The sequence below is a fragment of the Triticum urartu genome, chromosome 3, assembly GCF_003073215.2.
Source record: "Triticum urartu cultivar G1812 chromosome 3, Tu2.1, whole genome shotgun sequence".
NCBI classification, from domain to species: domain Eukaryota; kingdom Viridiplantae; phylum Streptophyta; class Magnoliopsida; order Poales; family Poaceae; genus Triticum; species Triticum urartu.
Genome location: NC_053024.1, coordinates 339,189,996 through 339,208,409, shown reverse-complemented (window position 1 = coordinate 339,208,409; position 18,414 = coordinate 339,189,996).

Sequence of the window (18,414 nt, the reverse complement as noted above, 5' to 3'; positions counted from 1 at the left end):
ATTTCCCAAGAGCGAATGTGATTCTGCAGGATTTTTATATAGGCGAAAAGGAATGACATTCATTATGAGGGACCAGGTTATAGAGCTTTTTAGTAAGGGCATGAGAACCTGTGAATAGAGGAACACTATACGGATACGCAATGGTGACTACAGAAGCTCTTTCGACTGAAATCCACCCTCACCAGTCGTCTCCTCCCCTTCATATGTGCTCGTGCTCCCTAGAATAATGGCTTGCAAGATCCAAACGGGAAGTCAATGAGGTAATAGGGAAAAGGAACCGCCTACTTGCCACGAATAATGCATCTCTTTTTGCCACTCTTGATAGATCTTATACAAGATGCTGACTCATCCCCTTACATAGACATGTCGAAGCCACTCCTCATACCGGTAGTTCAGCTCTTGTTATTCTTTCTAGATCCGTGCAAGCGAAGTGGTTTGATCAATGAAAAGAAAACATCATGATATTGTGATGCTTGGGTCCCCTCCCCATTATAGGCACTATCCCCGCCTAATCACGTCAGATACTTGTACGAGTCCTGATCTCCTGGGATCAGCAGACAGTCTTACTAGCGATGAGTAAACAAAGTCGCTAGGAAAGCTATAGATAGGTATCAAGGCACAACCGAACTGACAAGTAAGTTTCGAAGACTTCCACCTATTAATGTTCTTTTTATTTTTTTGCTGCTTGTCTCGCCGTAAGTTATTGACCAGTACCAAATGTGACAACCTTCAATTCAAGTTACAAAACCTTGAATTTGAAACAGAAGTTAGGGTGCTTGATGTACAAGGTTATGATCTTATTTTAGGCATTGACTGGTTGTCAAGTTTTGGTCAAATGATAGTTGACTGGAGTAAAGGAATGCTGAAACTCAAGCATAAAGGCAATCAGGATCTTACAAGCAGGGAAACTACCTCACATTGGGGCCAGCATAGTATCCGGTAAGCCTTCTCGAAAGAAAAGGCCCCTATGAATACTAGTCCATTGTCATTCTTGGGTCCCTACTTCTCAAGAAAAGTCAACTATCGCTTTCCCTGCTTTCAAGAACTTCCAACTAGTCACTTCAATCGCTTTTGATCTCTTCTGTTTCGCTTTGCTTTCCAGTTTCCTTTTACGATCATCATCTCCTTCACTGAAACATGCTTCAAACCACTCACGTTTTGGAAAATCGAATGTACAATCTATCTTCTTATCCCGTAAGGAGCCAATGGAGTTCGAGGTCAGGTGTTACAGACTTCTAGAACAGAGCACTGAATACCATGTCAAGGTGGATACAGCAGAGAATGCAGATATCTAAATGCCGAAGCAAGTAGATATAGGTTAGGGTCCACTCGATATATAGCACAAGGTGCAGCAAAGGGAAGAGAATTGCCACTACTTCTTGGGTATCGCGATGGACCTTGTTTCAAGTTCTAAGAAGAAGAATACTAGATTGACCCTAGAAGAGAGAGAATGATAGATAGTATAGATGATATATGCGGCTTGTATGTATCAATTGACGGGTTTATGTTAGAGGAGAAAAAAGTATCAAGTTCTTCCACTGCTTCCAGTCGGATAAAAAGAAAGGAATAGGGATCCATACCTTTTTCTCATGACCTGAGGGCTTCTTGTTGTTGGTTGCATTCCACTAGCTTGCTTTCCGTCTTGCCTTTGCCGGAGGCATAGGTTGAGCTTTAGCAATACCAGACAGTTAGGGAACCCAAGAAAGGAGGAGCGAGCTAAAGAAGGACTATTACTACCACCGAACCCAAGGCAAAGCGAAAGAAGGTAAACTGAACCACAGCTACCTATGAGTTCAGAGTGGCCAAGAGGATGAATAGGTTATTCTAATGACCATAGGAATAAGGAAGACTCGTTCGCTTTAAAGCAGCAAGACCGGAAAAAGTTCCTTCACTAACATGTTGGCTTAGTGAATAGTTCTACCTTCATTGAAGAAGAGACCTATTTTCCACTTTCAAAGTAGATTCTAGAAAAGCGGCCTTAATAAACAACTGTTCTTTCCAAGGAAAGAGAGAAAGAAGTCAAAAAGCGGGGGATCGCTTAATAATAAATTTTAACTATTGTTCAAAACTCAAAGTACCACAGATTCAATAGAATGAAATGGTTAACTAAGAATGAGAGAGTGAAAAAGAGGAGTAATAAACAAGGAGTGGCTTGCTATTTATGATGACGAAGAGCTGGTACAAGCCACCTTCAGGAATGACCCTGCGATGAAAGCAATCTACATCTACATGATTCCAAGATGGTAAAAGATAGAAAGTCAAAGTGCTATGGAACGCATGGTGAACAACCTGTGGGAGCACGGTAATCCCGACGAGTAGGATCCAGAGGAACTCAGGCAGAAGTACTGCCTCCTTGATTGGATCGCACATGTCAACTGGCTTTTCAAAGACCTAAAAAGACGAAGCCCCTCTCCTCCCTCTGTAACTAGAGAGGTAGGCAAACCTGAGTTTAGAGCCACCTCGATTCGGGATGTCGGAACACCAACCGGATCGGAAACCTCATCCTAAACTTACTTCGGAATAGGTTCGAGAGGTTCCATTTCAATGTGTCTTTCCAAAAATCTTTGGTATGCCTTTTCCTGGTCAAAAGGTTTGTTTGGGAAAGCTTCTAAATCTAGGGTTCAATGTCTCCGAAAAACCCCCTGGGGCAGGATAGTAAAGACCTGATTCTAGGGAAAGCTAGGATTTCACTTTTCTCTCAGCCATCAAGTTGGAGTAGTTAACCTTCTATATGTCGTGGAAGAATACGCATAAGCATTAGTTCTTACCCTTCCAGTGTAAGTAGCAGATCAAACTTGATCTAGTTCCACACATTGCCTTTTCCCTTATATGTCGTGGCAGGCGAGCTCCCTTCTGGTAAAAAGGATTTGAGTGGAAGGTTGAGCGCCCCTTAACATTTAGAAGTATCCTTTTCAACAGTTAGAAACCTTTCTATTCTATGACGGCTAAGTCGAGGGTAGACACAACAGGTCATGAAGAGCTAGAGGATATAGAATTCCTATTTACCAGGAACGGAAGGAAACATCGGCTCTTCCGAGATCTTATGTAAGGAATACTAGAAAAAGTAGAGCAAAAAGATCTACAAAACTCTACAAGAAATGTCTTTCCCGCAGAAGACTCTAACTCCTCATAGCATTACGTCAATCTGAAAATATTGAATGATGCTTCGACAGATTCGGTCATCCATTCAACTTTGAAATCAGAGACAAGGAAAACTTCATAGAAGCGCCGCGGATCAATATAGAGATGCGAACCAATATCCTTTTCCTGGTGGGCTCTGAAGTACTCGTCTTTTGCGCAAGGCCTCGTGTTACAAAACTTCCAACCACGTCCTCCTACCTCGCCCATTTGCGGAGATCATCTACATTCTGCTCCGTGTCGAGCTCCAGCCGGCCCAAACGTTTTCCTTCAGGAGGGCATAAAATCGCTTTCTTTTTGTAGGGAGGACGGATGATTCAAGTAAGGGCTGAGAGCCTACAGATCACTGTGATGGGCCAAGGAAGAAAAAGCACCTACTGTTCATTAATTGAAATTCTCTTTGCTTAGCACCCTTGTGTTTCGAATATAAAAGCACTAGAGATATCTGTGGAACTGTTGTTTTTCTTAGGGCAAGCTAGCAGATAGAAGTAATCTATCTGGTTAGCCAGGCGAAGCATTTAGGGTTCAGTGCCTGGTTTGAAGTCTTCTTCTTCATCGTTTGGCACTTTGCTTTTTGTTGAGTAATCCAATGACCTAATGACACATGCACATCTTTTGGTATTGTAGCCTTACTTAGTGACTAGCTCAAGTGCATTTGATCGCAAAAAAGACTGGCATTGGCTCCGGGTCAAATCTACAGGGGGCATACAAATCAAATGCGAATGAAAGGAAAACATTTCTGTTTCTTCTGCTTCAATGTCGTGATACACTCAGGATGTTTACGATACCTACCCATTAATTGCTCTAACTTCTCGTGGTTCACCCCTAGCTTGCCCGCTTCTATGAAATTCCAAATTATGCTTGCAAGCTCATCGGAGCTAGGCAACTCTTTGTCAGTGATTTCATGCCTACCAAGCAGGTACACTCTAATGTATACACCCTTTAAGAAAAGAAATCCTTCTCGTATTCTGCTGATTTTTTGATTCATTTTATCCCAATAATAGCATAGACATCATATATTTATTCTTGCAAGCTCAAGTGCTTGATTGTTGACAAATTCTTCTCTCAGCAGGGCACCTCAGGTACCTGTCTATAGTTTCCTGTCTTGAAGGGGGGCGAAGCAGCTATTTTCTTTAACAACACGTCATTCAACAAAGTGTTTTCGTTATTTGGTCATCACTAAAAAGTTTATAGTGATAAAGTGAGCCTATTATATTACGTTTAGAGGATTCTCCTAACATGATGAGTTTAGTTTATCACTTTTAAAGATCACTAGTGGCAATGGTACTTCCTTTTATGCAACAACTCCTGTATGTACCATTTGGTAATTGGAGTTTGATAAGACCATGGATCCTTATATACAAAACATACTTGGCCAACTAAGGCCCTGCAGTCCAATGTCCGATATATTATCGTCAGCTGAGGAGGTGTTTCGCAAGGGTGTGACCGTTGTTTTTGGGACAATGTTCAAGCAGGAGGCCATGAATCTGTCTAGTCTCGCCATGGGGGGTGAGTTTATCTCATTGCTCCTTCCTAGTGTAAAGCCGATCACTGAGGTTTATGTCTATCAAACCGAGCTCTTGAACCCAATGTTTGGAACATCAACGTCCCTCTCCAGTCATAATCAGGATTTGATCTATCATGAAGTTTTAGCACCACATAAGATCCACGGCATGTTATCTGTCGGTGCAGCGGCTTTGAGTTGTCGGAAAAAAAGCCAGGAGCTTAAGTAATTCCTCGGTTTAGTATAGGGTGTCCAGGGAGAGCTGCTGAAGGGAAGGTGGGCGAACCCACATGAGTGAAAACCCTACTTTATTAGTCATCAATGCAATTTCTCGCACTTTTTGATACCTCCGAGGGGGTACACTTTAAAGGCATGCAAAATGTGCCTTACAGTCATGTTGGACGAGGCTAGGCGGTGAATGCAACGCTGGGAAGTTTTGTCCCAGTTCGAGAGGTTGAGCGAGCCAACCAATTCGATGTTTTGAATGGCCAAAGAATAGGTGTTTACTCCTCTTACCAATTGAGGTTTCGCACAACTTTTTGACTAGGGCTTCAGAAAGGTTGTAGTTTCACGAGGAGCCCATAAAGCGGCTTGTTTTACCTATGGGATGTGAAGATTGGCTCTGTACCTGACACGGATTGATTTAAGAACAGTGATGAAAGAAATCAATTTATGAGAGACCATATTTCTGTTGTTTCGGTACAACTCAAGATTAGTTAAGGAAATAGGGAATAACAATAGTGAAAAGAATAGAAATAGCATGACCCTTGCTTGGGACTTCTTTCTTCTATCTCTATAGAGATGACCAAGAAGAAAATGAGAAAGGGACTTCTTTTTTACTACGGTTAAACTATGATCAAACTCTCTAATCTAAATTCCGTGTGAAAGACCGTCCTAGGCATGAGTACAAATGTGTCGAGGCGTTCTAAGTGCCATAGACGAATGCTTCTTGGCGGAATAAATGGTATGACACGACCTCTTTTTGCTCCATATAAACGAATTTGAAAAAGGAAGAAGGCTTTAGCTCCCTTCCATTGTCTTGGGTCGAAGATCAAGCGTGAACTTCTCCCTCATCTAAGGTTGGGTTGTGGATAACAGAATTCCCCTTGGGCCGGATCTTCCCATGTATAACACAATCCATGAGCGATATCAATGCAATGACAGTCCTGTGCTGGTAAGGTGACAACGCTCTAAAAGGTTTGTTTAAGAAAGCAATCATATCCCGTCCCCAAGTGCGGTATGGACCCCAAAGAGTTATATAAGTAGGAAAATGAGAAGAATTGAGGCACCTATAGAAGTAATGGGCCAACTTATGATTTTAGGCATGGTTACTGGAGGGATCGTCCCTACCTATTTGCGCAAGATTGGATCAGTATGGTTTTGAGAGGATGGCTGGTGGCATAGGAAGAGAGGGCGACAGAACATCTGCATTCCCTTTCTTTGATTGAGAGAAGGATAAAGCAGAAAAAAAGACTTGACTGAAATTCCATTCGCTTTTTTCCTTCCTGAGATATGGAATGTCATTAAATTAAGTAGATGAGATGCCAAATATAGGCAGGAGTTATTTCGCCAAGCAAAGATTTGTGTTCTGAAGGTAAAGAAAGAAGATAAAGCCCATTAAAAAGAGTGCCACGCAGAAGCACCTCCTGTGTCACTCGATCCAAACCCGACACATCTTTCTTTCTATAAGAAATGAGTTCGACCTTTTTTTCAAAATAGAAACAGAAAAGAAATTTAGGAATAGTGTGGGTGCGACGGAACGAATCAAGTGAAACGAGTCCCCCTTATGACATTTTTTCATCCAAGCAAGGGCGCGTTGCATGGGATTCATCAACAAAGGGATAGGGATAAGGGGCCGCACGTCCAAGACAGCCTTTCATCTCAGTGCGCCATGGAACCCCCATCTTCCAATTCCTCTTACAGAGATTGTTGACTCACTTGCCTTATTTTGAGGAGACTTCCAAGCCAAAACAAGACAATGGGCAGTCACCAGATCTTCTTTATGGAGGTGCCACCGGGGACCTCCTCAGCAAGATCGCTGTACAGAATGCTTGCACACAGTGGCCACACACACTTCTCCCTGACCTCCAAAAGCTCCCTATGAACCTTTGTACGGAGCATTCAAAGTTCCTCACGCTGTCAAGAAAGACTTTGATCTTGATTTGGGAGAGCAAACACAGCTTCGCCATCCAGCCAAGTATCTTTATTGAATTGTGACCCTATCTAGCGCTTAAAAATCTTTCTTCTTTCTCCGTCACTAGATTCCGGTTAAAACGCTTGGTCCACCCATGCTTTTCCTCTCCATTTTTCATATGGAAAGGGAAAGCAGTGCCAACTTATTGGAATTCTGCATGGCATATTTCCCAACCTTCATTCCTGATTTTCCGTCTTGCCTTTGCTGCTTGAGAGAATGCCTTTGACCGAGCAGCTCTTCCACTCATTTTATTAGCAATCAAACCTCTTCCCTTCAACTCATACCGAAGGCTATGTCCCAGTAAGCATTTCCTCTGTTTCCTTGTTTCCCACCTCTGACCTTCCGCTATGACATGACCAGTCCACTAATAAGTCAGGTATATCTAAAAAGTAAGACCGTCCTCTTCCCTTCGTCAATACACGAACTCCAACCATGCATTCTTGAAATAGCAGTTATTGTCTTCCTGGTCAGCTTTCGACGAGTGACTCTTGGTTGCGGGGCCAGGGGGACCTACTATCTACTTAACCGCTAGGCAAAGAGGGAGGAGCCAGGAAGCGGGCATTTGGTGAGGAAGAGACAAAAAAGCATTTTGTCAGTAAAGATGAGTGCTTTCGATCGGCTTGTTGCACTAAAGCTGCGAGGTTCTTTGATCGAATCCGCTCTTAGCGTTTACTTGATGGATAGGGTTCCATCTTATCTGCCCGGCTTGCCCAGTACTCGCAAGAAAGCGGTACCAAGCTCACTTCTCAGAAATCCAGGTACTTACATCTGCAAAGGACCTGTTACGCGCTGCTTGTGCTAAGTCACCCACTACATTCTCAATGGCAACTGCTCAGGCACCATGGGAATAGCTCAGAAGGAGGTGATAAGCATTATAAAATTGATACGAAGGATATCCGTAGAAATCTTTCCATTCGTAGTAGTCTAGGACCCGGGCTTTGGGTATGAGGATTCATATTCCTATTTCTTTCTTTGGATTGAGCGACAAAAACAAGAGTGAGTATGCTGGATTGAAGTTCAGTACTTGCTTAGGCCATTCACCTAGAGTTTTCTAAAAAGACTTTCCATTGATTTCAGGGCCCTGTCTTGCTTATTGTTTCAGTGGGATAGGAGCACTACTTGCTTTGTCTTTGCTTGAATATAGGCTCATAGAATATTCTTTCGGCATGCAAACAATCAAGTATAGTAGGTCAAGCCTGCTAGTAGATAGAAAGATAAAGCAGCCCATCAACTACTTATCTATGCCGGCAAGTAATATAGTATGAAGTAGTTTTGCAAAGAAGCTTGTTCTTTCGGAGTAGATTGGCACTACGGCACTAAGGGTACACTACTAGCTTTTGATATGTAGTTTTTCAGAAGTTCAAACATCAGACCCATATGGCCTCGGGGTAGGAGAAAAGGAATCGATCACTGTTGGCACTCTATAATTGCGTATATTGGGATGCGCCTGCGAACTATTGATACTGGAATTTAGTATAGAAGAATCCAACTCGAAATGCTAGTGAATTAGAAAGTTTATACTTTCCACAATTTATTTATCTGCTTCTTCTCCTTTTTCTTAGTTTTTACCCTCCATACATATGTGACGCCCCCGATTTGACCGTACACTAATCATGCACGCAAATGTGTACGATCAAGATCAAGGACTCACGGGAAGATATCACAACACAACTCTACAATTAAAATAAGTCATACAAGCATCATATTACAAGCCAGGGGCCTCGAGGGCTCGAATACAAGAGCTCGATCATAGACGAGTCAGCGGAAGCAACAATATCTGAGTACAGACATAAGTTAAACAAGTTGCCATAAGATGGCTAGCACAAACTGGGATACAGATCGAAAGAGGCGCAGGCCTCCTGCCTGGGATCCTCCTAACTACTCCTGGTCGTCGTCAGCGGGCATCACGTAGTAGTAGGCACCTCCGGTGTAGTAGGAGTCGTCGTCGACGGTGGCGTCTGGCTCCTGGGCTCCAACATCTGGTTGCGACAACCAGGAAGAAAGGAAAGGGGGAAAAGGGGGAGAAAGCAACCGTGAGTACTCATCCAAAGTACTCGCAAGCAAGGAGCTACACTACATATGTATGCATTGGTATCAACTGGAATATAAGGCTATTATATGTGGGCTGGACTGCAGAAAGCCGGAATAAGAGGGGGATAGCTAGTCCTTTCGAAGACTACGCTTCTGGCAGCCTCCGTCTTGCAGCATGTAGAAGAGAGTAGACGGAAGTCCTCCAAGTAGCATCACATAGCATAATCCTAACCGATGATCCTCCCCTCGTCGCCCTGTGAGAGAGCGACCACCGGTTGTATTTGGCACTTGGAAGGGTGTGTTTTATTAAGTATCCGGTTCTAGTTGTCATAAGGTCAAGGTACAACTCCAAATCGTCCTGTTACCGAAGATCACGGCTATTCGAATAGATTAACTTCCCTGCAGGGGTGCACCACATACCCCAACACGCTCGATCCCATTTGGCCGGACACACTTTCCTGGGTCATGCCCGGCCTCGGAAGATCAACACGTCGCAGCCCCACCTAGACCAACAGAGAGGTCAGCACGCCGGTCTAAACCTAAGCGCCCAGGGGTCTGGGCCCATCGCCCTTAGCACACCTGCACGTTGCGTGGGCGGCCGGAAGCAGACCTAGCCTAGTGGCGTTCCAGTCCAATCCAGCGCGCGCCGCTCCGTCGCTGACGTCAAGAAGGCTTCGGCTGATACCACGACGCCGGGATACCCATAACTACTCCCGCGTAGATGGTTAGTGCGTATAGACCAAAAGGCCAGACTCAGATCAAATACCCAGATCTCGTTAAGCGTGTTAAGTATCCGCGAACGCCGACCAGGGCCAGGCCCACCTCTCTCCTAGGTGGTCGGAACCTGCCCTGTCGCTCCGCCTCAAAGATCCACACAGAGGGCCGTTGGGACAAAGGTCCTTTCAGCCCCCAATCCGTGAATCACTCGCGGGTGCTCCACAAGCCGACCCGTCTTTAGTCACCACATGTATCATGTATAAAGCATATAGTATGTACCCGTGATCAACTCCCGAGTGATGACAGCCCGATAGTATAGCATGGCAGACGGACAAGGATGTAGGGCCACTGATGAAAATACTAGCATCCTATACTAAGCATTAGGATTGCAGGTAAAGGTAACAACAGTAGTAGCAAGGACAGGCTATGCATCAGTATAGGATTAACGGGAAGCAGTAACATGCTACACTACTCTAATGCAAGCAGTATAGGGAAGAGTAGGCGATATCTGGTGATCAAAGGGGGGGCTTGCCTGGTTGCTCTGGCAAGAGAGAGGGGTCGTCAACACCGTAGTCGTACTGGGTAGCAGCGGCGTCGGTCTCGGTGTCTAGAGAGAGAAGAGGGGGAAGAAACAATAAATATAATGCAAGCATATGCATAGTGATGCATGACATGACAAGTTACGGCGTTAGAGGTGCCCTAACGCGGTAGTAGGTGATACCGGTGAAGGGGGATAACATCCGGGAAAGTATCCCCGGTGTTTCGCGTTTTCGGACAGAGGAGCCGGAGGGGGAAAGTTGCGAGTTCGATAGGTTAGAGGGGTGTGGCGGACGAACGGGTTGCGTATCCGGATTCGTCTCGTCGTTCTGAGCAACTTTCATGTTGAAAATATTTTAATCCGAGTTACGGATTAAAAGATATGATTTTCTAAAGATTTTAATAATTTCTGGAATTTAATTAATTATTTAAATCTAACATTATCCAAAACAGTGTTTGCTGACGTCATCATGACGTCAGCATGACGTCAGCAGTCAACAGGGGCGTTGACTGGTCAAACTGACGTGTGGGTCCAGCGGGGCCCACCTGTCATACCCTGTTTAGACTAATCAGGTTTTAGCTAAACTAATCACAGTTTAATTAGACTAATTAGTTAATTTGATTAACCTAATTATGATTAATTAACTTAATTAATTCCTTAATTAATTAATTAATTAATTATTTTTATTATTATTAAATTTAATTCCTTTTTTTTTAATAAAACGTTCTGGGGCATGGGGGCCCACTGTCATAGGGCCATGGCCTCAATGGGCGCTGCCCTAGCGGGTGCGGGCGACGGGTTATGGGCGCGCCCCGTTCGGGCGCACGCCCAGGGGTACGCGGGTGTGGGCGCTGGCGGCCACGGCGGGGCACGGCGCCGGCCAGGGATGGGCGCAGCCCGGCTGGCCCTGGACGCCGGCCGGGACGGAGGAGGTCGCCGACCAGGGCAGGGGTCGCGGCTGGCGGGGCCTGGCAGCGGCGTGCGGGCCTGCAGGCGTCAACGGAGGCGGGCCCGGCGGCGGGGAAGCAGGCCACAGGCGAGCGGGCGACGAGCGGCTGTGGCGCGAGGCAAAGGCGGGGCGATGGCGCGGGCGCAGGCTGCGGCAGCCGGAGCGGACAAAGGCAGGAGCGGCGGGGCTGAAGCTGCGAACGGCACGGGCGGCGCATCGACGGGGAGTAGAGGCGGCCACGCGCGAGGCGCGGATGGCGCGACGCGCGCGCAGTGAGGCACTAGCGGGCGAGCGGCAGTGGCTGTGGGAGGCCAGCGGCGCGGCCGGCCGATGCGTGTGTGGCGAAGCGGGGAAGAGGAGAAGGAGCGATGCTCACGGCGAGGTCGTAGGGCCAGTGGCAACGGGGGACGAGGAGGAGGTCGAGGACGACGGCGGAGCGGTCCGGCGAGGGCGTGTTCCGGCAAGGCGGCGCCGTGACTCGAGGGGGGGGCGGGGAAGAGACGATGGGGCGGCGCCGGCGAGGTCCAGCGAGCGCCTGGCGTCGCCGAGGCGGCGGGGTAGGTAGCGGGGCGCCGGGCGCCGCGGTCGTCGTGCGGGGGCGTTCCCCTCGATCCGATCTGGATCGGGGAGGAGGGGGGAGAGCGACTGAGGGGAGGGGCGAGTGGGGGAGTGGGTGACGGGGTGGGGGGTTAGGGTTTCGGGGTGATGAGGGGCCATATAGGCCAGGCGCGGGGTGGGCCAGTTGGGGCCAGCTGGGCTGGCCAGCAGCTGGGCCGGCCTGGTGGGGGGGGGGCCGGCTGGGCTGGTTGGGTTGGCCCAGTTGGGCCACGGCCCAGGGAGAGGGGGGGGCTTTCTCTCTCTCCTTTTTTTTGTATTGTTTTCTGTTTTCTTTTTATTTATTTTCTTTTCTGTTTTTATTTATTTACAAACACTTAGGCATTTTATAAAATTGTGAACCTTACACCATAATTATCTTTTGTAATATTTGGCAACACCGACATTTTTGTTTAATTTTTTGAAAACTTTTATTGTTTGCTTTGATTTTGAAATTTGAATTCGAATGGGATTGAATCAACGTGAGGTTTACAACAGTAAAAGTGGTGACGAGGCATCATTAGCAGAGGTTACTGTAGCTTGATTATCAGGGCGTTACAAAATACACTTCAGCTTCCTTTGCGCAAACCAACACCTATTTGGATTCGCTTGAGAAGAGCGCATTCTTGAGATGCTAAGGGCTGGCCAAAGGGTTAACTAAACTAATAAGATCTCTTCTTCATTCTCTTTTATGCTTTAGCGAATCGACTTCTTCTTGATGATGGACATTCCACAGGCATTTCTAGAGTAAGATTCATGTGCAGCCTTTCTCGATTGTTTATTATTCTCGAATAGAAGATGATAAGATGCATACCCCCTCCTCATTAACTATGTTACTTATTTCCTCACAGCCTCTTGATGCAAAAAACCTATTCTTTCAAGGAAAAGACCTTTATAATTCAGTGTAGTTTTTCACTGACTATTCTAGTGTAGTTTGACTCAAGTATACGTTTTCTGAAGTCTCAGATTGCATGCATTTCTTAAACAGTATTGCACACTACTAACTAAAAACTAGTACTTTACTGACAGGAAGTTAATAAGTATATAATATGCAAACAATCCCTCGCTTGGTAGTTTCCTTTCTTTCCTACCACGCAATCAATCTCTTGCTTACTTAAAACTCTAGTTTTGTCGGACAACCTTGCTTCTTTCTTATAGAAAAGTGCTGAATCCATAAGCTTTCATCGGAGCCTGCCACCAATCAGTCTAAATTAGTTACTTAATTCCTTAACTACCTAGCTTACAGAGAATAAAGTAGGCTTTGGCTGAGATACGTAAAGGAGGAATAGTCAACTATAATCTGAATGTGCTTTGAGCAGACAGATATGTAGGTTGCTAGGAAGGAGGTAAGCGCTTGTCTTTCTGATGTCAAGAAGTAAGAAGAGGTAAAACTCCTAAAAACAACTTGATCTATGTTGAAAGTTTATGTCAGCAAGCAAAGAGATTGCCTAGGGCGAAAGCTAATAAAAAAGATAATAAGAAAATAAGTGTTTCAAGCCTAAGCAAAAGATAGAATGTTGTATTGCCATAACCTATGTACTTAAGTGAACTAGCGAAGAAAGGCGAAGAATGGCTTTGTTCAAGCCCAAGTCAAAATCTATCTCTGATAAAACATTCAATCTTTCATCTTTATATTCATTATCTACAGGTTTCGAGTCCTTCTTTGACTTTCTCCTTCCGGCACTTTTTAGTCATAGTAAAGATGTGCTTTATGGATCAAGAGTGTACCTTATTTGTTTTAAATTCTGCTTCGCTTTCATCAGCCTTATTATGGGTTGCCTGAGGGCAGCCTTATATTCGATATACTCCCCTCCCTTTAATATTATTCTATTTAATGCAAGAGTAAGGATAGACGTCTTATTCTTCAGTGTTGAGATAGAATGACTGTAGACCCTCTTCTCTCTTTTAGTTAGCCTTACTTATTCCAATTCCTAATCTATACCATAAAGCAAAGCCCTTTTTTGCGCAAGGTTCTCTCCTACGTCTACAATTCTCACTGATGGGAGTAATATGCCAGTAACTATAGAAGACTTTATTATTATTCTAAATAGGCGGCAATAGGTCCATCGAGATAAAGTATGACTCATAAGTAGTAATATAGCTAGTTTCTATACATAGACTTGAAGTCAGGGCTTACTCATCCTAATCTTCTCTTTACTACTTAGTTAAGTTTAGTTAAGTTATAGGATCAGAACAAGATTTTCTTTGATTGCCGTTATAGGAAGTGAGCAAGCAAGCTAGACACGAAAACTCAGGATAGACGCGCCGCTCTTCTAGCTTTGGTTGGAAATAGAAAAGCAAGTTATAGGGCCCATGCTCCATTCCCTCAAATAGCAGTCTTTTTTATGTCTAAAGAAAAGTTGCCTATTAATAAGCAGTCTTCCCTCTTTCATAAGGCTCTAACTTGCGTAAGGAATCAAGGAGCTACAGGAGTATACCGCCGAGTACTTACTATCTTGGATAGCTTTTTGCCTTGCAAAGAGCATAGATTCAACTTCAATATATGTAGCTAACTCTCTATTGCTTTATTGCAATCCGCTCCGCGCCACTTACTCGGGACTATATAGTTCTGTCTATAGCTAGCGCTTACTTTTCATAAGGTATAGTTAATGGTCAGATTCTAAGTCACATATAGTTGTAGTGCCTAATCCATGGCAAGGGGATAAGTGCTTGCATAGGTTAGGTTGAGATAAACTCTATATTTCTAGTCTTTAACGCATCCATTCCTTGGGCTTAAGCATTGTTGAGCTTGACTTGTTCTAGCATAAGCCATCTAGTAGGCCTGTTTAGCATTCTAAGCAGCCGCCTTCCTATACACATAAAGTGGAGTTATATTAGTACCTAACACCACAATATAAGTCTTATTCTAAGTAGGATCACCCACATTTATTTACTAAGATTTGCTTTATGAAAGTAAATGACACCAGGATGGTTTCAAAATATCTTTCTGTTGATAATAATCAAGAAGGTAGCGTACTCACTCTTATAGTATAAGCTTGTACAAGTAAGCCGGTATTAAACTACTCTTATTAGGCAAGCTGGTAAAGACCTACTCTTAGGCATCGATAGTAGGTATTGTCAATTTCTTCTTTTTTTTCAAATATCCTCAACCACATGGCCAGAGAAGGGAAGTAAGGAATAGTATAAGTCTAAGATATAAGTAAAGGTGGGGCTAAGACCTCTAAGTCAAAGAGTGAGGGCGTTAGCGGGTAGTATTTTCGAATGCTGATGTACTTGATTGATAAACCATTGAGTCGTAAATGACCTATTTAGTTCCGGATGAAATATTGATTCACTTTCCATTATACCCTTCTTCCAGCGAAGTGCTTTAACTCTCTTACATCTACCCTCTCTTCTAATCAAGTATCTAGAGAAGGTAGCGAGCCTTTTGAGGTATGGCCTGATAGCGCCTTATAGTCTTGACCCGAATGCTTGAATTTCTGACCTCACTGGTCTCAAATAAATAGACTTTCCTATCCTCTTAAGGTTCTCTATGCCCTCAGACATTGATTGCTATACAAAATTTAGCATAAAGTATTTAAATATTGATTATTATTATGAGGCTGAGAGAGCAAGTAACTTAATGAAGCAAGACTTAGAAGAAAAGGAGAGAGATTCTCCACACGAACGAACGACTCGTCAGGTTCGAACTGACATAGGTGAATCGTACCAACACCTATCTTACACCAACAAGGAGTCGCTTTCTCTATGCCCGACTTACGAGCTCTTTGCTTATTATTTCTCGGGTGGGATGAAGGTCGAAATGTCTAGTTTGAATTGCTTATGCTTAGTTTGAATCATCTAGCTTCATACCAAGGTTGTTCTACAAAAGAACCAAGTAAGAAAGTAAGCCCGTTCAATTGAAATAGCTTCCTCGCTTCGCTGTTCGATACCCACTGAAACTATGGATACGATAGACTCGGGAGGGGGAAAGGGTTACTTTATTTGGGCTGCTAAGTCTTTCTTGTTGATTCCGGAAATAAAGAGGACCTTCTTAATCCTTCGTGCTCCACACCCGCCTCACTGGACCTATCCATTCGAGCTCTCTCCTCTAATCCCAACTCGACACGGCTGGACGACGACGCATGTTCACTTATAACGAAATCACATGTTAAGCCCGATGAATTCATCTACAATTTCTGGATTTGTCGGTTTGGCAAGGCAGAACCAGGGCCCTTCCATTAAGGTTATATTATAGTTTTGATAGGAGAGATGCAGACCAGATAGGAATGCAAGAATACTCTGTAAATTGTTTATTAATTGGTTTAGTCTGTGGAAGAGAAGTATCGATCTAGAGGATTGCCCCCCAGACTGACCTAGTTGTCCTTGACTTGCTTCGGAAAGAAAAGACCTAGTACTTGTTTACCTTGACCATGGCTACTTTCCCGCCGCCTTTCCTTCTGTACTTTTCCTACGTGCTATCCCAGGCATCCCTTGTCAAGCTACCTATCCCTACGAAAAAGTAAGCCTACTTATTACGTGTTTTCCTCTATTGGCAAATACGCATATACTGACCTACTCACGTGCATATCTTGCATAAATAAATCCCCTAAAAAAACAAACTAGCCCGTATCTTCCTAGTCCTTGTTGCCAGCCCTACTCGACTATTTAGAAAAAGCTACTACTTGAATGCATACTTTTACTATTCTTTAAAGAAAAAACACACACTATTTATGAGTTTATGCCCCACCAGTAGAGCAAAAGAACGCTCAAATGAGGAACTAGAATATGAAAGTGCAAAATCTCCTACCGAACAAAGAAAGCACTATATTTCATTTCAAAAAGAAGGTAAAAATTCTTCAACCTAACTCAACACAACTATATTTCTACTGTATATGTATGTTTGTAATGTGCCACAAAACCATCTTAATATTAGATAGTTATCAATCAGCAAACGCATTGACCACATGCAAAAAATAAAGACGGATCTCCTTCCTTTTATTCGGTGCTTTCCTTTTATAAGTCACTGCTATTCTTCCTTGACCCTTCTTACCTTTGCTAGATTTTGCATTCCCCTCATTACTATTCGGCTCAGTATTATCTTCACCTTTGGAATTGCTTCCACCATAAGTAGACGACAAGTACCGTAGATGTCATAATTTCGTATATAGCAAATTCAGGTAGTAAGTAATGGAACTGTAGCATGCAAAGGGACTGTACCATGGAAATGGAGAAGAAATCTCCATCAAGGTTTTCCATTTTATGCCATATGAATAAGGGATTCCTTTCAGTTAGAAAGCTCGCGTAGAAGTTTGCTATCAAAGACCTCGGTATTCTTTTCATCCGCGGTTTCCCACTTCTCTGTCTCTGGGTGAATGCCTCTACCAGAGGTTATGCGCCAGCTTGGGAAAGCCTTAATGGATCTCCTCTTGTTTCTCAATCCTCCCTAAGCGAGAAGGCTTAGGGAACTCCTCTTGTTCCTAATATGGTCTCGCTGCCGGATCAATGCGCAGGACGCACGATCTACAAACAACAATAGAGAGAGCCAACCAAGAACGAAAGAACCTGGAAACAAACCCGCGAGCGAATACCAAACAGAGGAAGAAGGAGGAAGGGCCGAAGGCGGCTTACTAAGCGAGAAGGCTCCAAGCAATAACGCATTAGAAGGGAGCTTGCTGTTTTGCAACCTAGGCGGTATAGCTAAGCTTACTCATCAAGGGCCGATAGATAGAGCTGCTCTTGTTGCTAATGGAGAAAGATTGAAGTGAAGTTTAGTATGCTTTCTAAGATCAGAGGAGGAAAAGAATGAAGGTGTGGGCGGGAAGGAGGAGGCAAGGCCCCCTCAATGTGTATTCGACTACTCATTACGGAACCACCGATTGATCCGATTAGACTTCCCGCGGGGTAGCGCGGGGAACTTGCTGAATCAACTCCTTGGAATCGAAGGCCTGACTGAGGGTCAATCCAATGGTAACCTCAACCTAGGAATGCTTGTTTCACTTCCTTGACAGAGCCAACTGAGATGCTCTGTCTCGATGTTGACCTAACATGGATTGATTCTAAATTATGAATCAAAAATCCTGATCTCGCAAAGGATCCGCAATGGCTGTGTGTACTCGAGGACTCTTAGGGAAAGAAAAGCACTTTTCTCTCTCAGCAGTTAGACTGGCTATGGTTGGGTTGGTTATATACTGCGCCTTCCTTCCTACATGGTACTGAGGTCTCTGGAGCGAGTGGCCGATTATATCTTTTGGAACATTAGAGGTTGTGGACAGCACTCATAGCTCCTCTATTTCTCAAGGATCTATGCATCCTGTTTGCACTCTTTCTAGGTCCAATGCGATAGAGAAGCAGGCAGTGAATGGATTCATCCTGCAAAAGTGGCCATACTAAGAGCTCTGGCTAGTCCTTGCTTCATGAGGTACATACTTCTTCCGGTCTGCTCTGTTGCCGAGATTCCATTCTCGGACACCTACATTCCCAAGAGGCTAGGGCAGGGCAAATACATGAAGTCGGAATGATTCCCACACATGGATTGAATGCTCCGTCAAAGTAAACCTAAACAATTAATTGAAGGAAGTGTAGCCCGGCATCGATTTCACGTGTCGGTTGCCCAACCCAATAAGTAGTAGTTTTTGAATGATTCGCGTTAGCCGGGAGTTAGAGATGTACTTTCTATTTCAATGAAGTATCCAACCAAAAGAGAGTGCTAAAGGAGTCATTCAGAAGTGAGTGAAGGGGCGCAGAAAAAAGCTGGTGAGCAAAGAAAGCTAAAATTGTTAATTAAACGGGCCTTGTTAATGAAGTAT